Source organism: Gymnoscopelus microlampas (assembly GCF_963454915.1).
Source record: "Gymnoscopelus microlampas genome assembly, chromosome: 5".
Lineage (NCBI taxonomy): Eukaryota > Metazoa > Chordata > Actinopteri > Myctophiformes > Myctophidae > Gymnoscopelus > Gymnoscopelus microlampas.
In genome coordinates, this window is record NC_139942.1 from 17,190,884 (window position 1) to 17,195,239 (window position 4,356).

Genomic DNA, 4,356 nt, shown 5'->3' on the forward strand with positions numbered 1-4,356 from the left:
GAACTTATTCTCGGAATCAGACTGAGTTGTGTGTGGTGTGCATGTTTGTGCTCAAATGTGTTTGATAAAGTACCTGATCTAGGGGTGCAACAATGAATTTAATTAATCAATTTCATCAATTATATAAAATAATGGACTTTAATAAAATAATATATGTTCAAAATACCGAAAATAGCAAATCTACAACGCAGTGTGAGCTTGTACTATAGATTTGATGGCTATTCTTACTCTTTTTGCATGACACCATTGTACAATAAAATATAAAATAGAGATTAAGTGGTTCATCAGATTAATCTTTTTTTTTTTGTGTTGACTCGTTGATATATATATATTTTTTATAGAAATATCCCCAAAACTGCGCTTCTCGATTATTCGATTAATCAAAAAAGTAATCGATAGAATAATCACTAAGAAAATAATCGACGGTTGTAGCTCTAAACTGATCCATTTTCATATGGTATAGTAATTTAGAGGATCAATCTTCAAGTATCTTCATTCACTTATCATCTGTGGGAAGAGATGGGATGATCAACTGCAACCAGTTCATTCTAAGGCTGTCTGTCTACACAGCTTGCAGATAACTGGCCGTGACAACGAAGTTACTGTCACATGATCCTGCTGGCTCCTCGGCTCAAATTAAATTACACAGGGAGTCATCGCATGCAGCACAGACACACAAATGAAACCTATTCAGGTCATTTATTTATGACATTGAAAACATAAAAAAAAACATTAAAAAGATGAAATGTGGAGATAGAATGTTTCGGACGGACAGCGACGATATGCCAGGTGACTGGCCAGGGGTCGTGCCCTGTGTCATGGTTTCCTGTCAGGCCACTTCCCTGATGTAAAACCATCTATTATCTAGCTCTATGTGTAAGAGGAACAGTGTGTCTGGTGCATCACCTCTCAGATCTGAGCAGAACTTACAGCAAGACAGGAATGTCTTCCACCCTTCCTTTCCTACGAAACGATAGAAAAACATTATGTTAATGAGCTGTTGTTAACACCACTTAATTTTTGTCTCCGCCAGGCCGAAAGGCATGGCGAGAGAGTACGTTTTACCCCCTGTCCGTCCGTCCGTCCGTCCGTCCGTCCGTCCGTCCGTCCGTCCGTCCGTGTGTGTGTGTGTGTGTGTGTGTCCGTGTGTGTCCGTGTGTGTGTGTGTGTGTCCGTCTGTGATCAACACTGATCGGTCTGATTTTCCATATTCCATCCTGATTGGCTAAGGTTGGCTTCCAAAGTTTGCAGGATTGGTCCGTTTTGAACTAAATGCCTCAAATCATGAACGCAGCTTGCGATTTCTGTGACATTTCACACGCACGTTCCCACTAGGCTGAGGAAGAAATGCCACTTGAAAATTTTCAAATCAGCCTCATGGTGGCACTATAAAAGGCCGATTTGCGTTTTTAACTATCACTGCACCGATCTGCGTGAAACTTTGCACACATACTCCCTAGAGGCCAAGGAAAAGCATCTGCCCTGCATTTTTCACATTAGCCTTTTATAGCGCCACCAGGAGGCCGACTTATGTAAAACTTTTTTTTTTAGATTAAGTCTTCACATTTTATCCAAAATTCACTCAAATCGGTACACATGATCTCTATAGTCATGTGATCAAGATGGATCTGTTTGATTTTTCATATTCCAGCCTGATTGGCTAACATTGCCAATCAGGCATAAAATGCCGCAAATCATGAACACAGCATCTGATTGTGGTGGAACTTTGCACGCACATTCGCACTACGTTGAAGAACAAACGCCACCCTTTTAACATTGCCCTATTATAGCGCCACCAGGAGGCCGATGTTTCTTTTTTAATATTACTCCTACAAATTTTGTCCAAACATCACGTTTTTGCTGGGGACCCCCTGAAACCCCTTCAAGGACCTCTGGTGGTCCTTGGACCTCACTTTGAGAACCACTGCTGTATATAACAATGATAAATAGCACTCTATGATGTGCTTGTGGTCAGTAACGCCTCGCTTACCCTCACACAGGAAACATCCCCTCACTTCCTGTCTTCCATCTCACTACCTGCAGTAAGAGCAGCAGTACTGTGTCTATGTTCAATATAATGTTCCATTTAGTATCATTCTTTATGACCATTGTATTGCGCGCGCGTGTGTGTGTGTGTGTGTGTGTGTGTGTGCGTGCGTGCGCGCGCGTGCGTGTGTGCGTGCGTGTGTGTGTGCGTGCGTGTGTGTGTGAGTTTTCTCTTTGTTTTTGCGAATCTATCTCTGTGGTGTGAGAGAGTTTTCTCTTTGTTTTTGCGAATCTATCTCGATAGATTAGTCTAACTGTGTCATGACTACTGCTTGCAGGCTGTTTGTTCTAGATTTCCATCTGGATTTCCGTCTGATTTCCGTCCATATTGCCCACATTGTCACCAACCTGCAGCAGACAGTTCTAGTTTGATCACATTTGACATTGTGACAAACCATTGTAATGGTCCTTACTCGATTACAATATGGAAAGAAGTTAAATGTGCAAAAAAAGGCATATTCCTGCAGCAGCAAAGTTCTTGCACATTATTTCATTTAGGATATATTATTTTGAAGCATGTACAGTATCCAGTTCAATATTATTCTTACCCTATACTCTCTCCTGATTGGATGAAATTGCCAACACACTTGTTAATGTCTTTTCTGTTTATTAAAGAGCTAGAGAGACAGATAGACCCCTGCTACTGAACACTATATAGCAATGATTAATAAACTAACCCTAACCCAGAATAAAGAGCTTTGAACTCCCCAAATTAACTTACTCTACCTTTAATCTTGCACAATCATGGAAGTTAATCACATAATCGAGAAGCAGTTTTTTATCAATATATTTCTATGTTAATTTCCTATAAATCAATGAATCAACATGACAAATTAATCTAAGCGATCTTTTATAACAGACTAAATTAACCCTGTATTATACTTTGCTGTACAATGGTGGCGTACAAAAGTAGTGACAATAGCTGATCTACAAGCTCATGACGGTTGTGAGCTTGTAGAACAGCTATTTACGGATGGTGGTACATTCAGGACGAGAACGTGTAGAGTGAAATGACTTTGCCAAATGTTGTCAACACGAATCTCGTATTTTCCGTTCCCCATCTATCCGGATGTGACATGCACATTTTTCTGCTATTCTCCTGAATGGTGGTAGTACAGCCGCCGTGATTGGCGTCAACGCTCGTCGTCATAGTTACAGTGTACTTGAATCCGATGTCACGTGACATTATTATATTACTTTTTGAAATATTGACAAATGTAATGATAATTTCAATTAAAAGGATCAGGATGTTGGAAGTGAACTAATAATCAAAGATTAGATATTTACAGACAAACGTTTCTCAGTTTTACACACATCTCAGTTTCACACACACACACACACACACACACACACACACACACACACACACACACCCACCCACCCCTCGCCTCCCTCTTTCTCTATCTAGCCAAAGATTTTCCGCCTACTCCCTCCTCTGTCCCCAAGCCGTGACCCAGAAATCGACCCCGCGTTCCAAGTCGTAATTTGCCTCTTGAGGAAACTAGAGAGAAGGCTCTGCAAGGTGCATGGAGCAAGGATACTTCAAGTGTATACTTTACAAAAGTTTTCTTTTGCCGTAAGAATTTAAATCTGTTAAGTTATTGGATACTGCAGCTGACTGTTTCCTCAGGCTATGGGATGTAAACGATGCTGTCTGGGAGATGGGATCCAAAAGTGATGATTTAGAGCCGACGGAACATTTGATCAGCTTGTATTTTAGTTTAAAAATGTTTATTTTAAAATGTGATGATTAATGGTCACAACCGAAGGGTAACAAGCTATACAACAACATAACGTTGTAACCTTGTATCTCCATGTTCCAACGCATTTAAACTTCTTATGTTTATTTTCCCCCCCGTAAATTAATGCCCTACTTAGTCATACTACAAAGTCACTCAAAAGTAGCAAATATAGCAGATCTACAAGCTCACAACACACCAAAATGCAACTCGTTCTGAGCTTGTAGATCAGCTATTTTTGCTATTTTTGGAAGACAAAAAAAGTCAAATTAAAAGTAATTTACTGTGTGTCTGTGTTTTTAGTGGTGCCAACCGCTCTACACTTGACTTTTGACTTTTGTATGTCTGTCCGTCCGTCCGTCCGTCCGGCGGTTTCAGCACGGGATGAGCACGGCAAAGAAGCAAACAGCTATAACTTCAGTTTGCAGCATGCCACCAAGTCCAAATTTGGTATGTGGACTTAGACCACCAATAGGGACGAGCATGAATTGATGACGTTATCAAAAAGGGGTCCAGGGACCCCCAGCGCCCGTATGAGCACGGGATGAGCACGGGATTTTAAACAGCTATA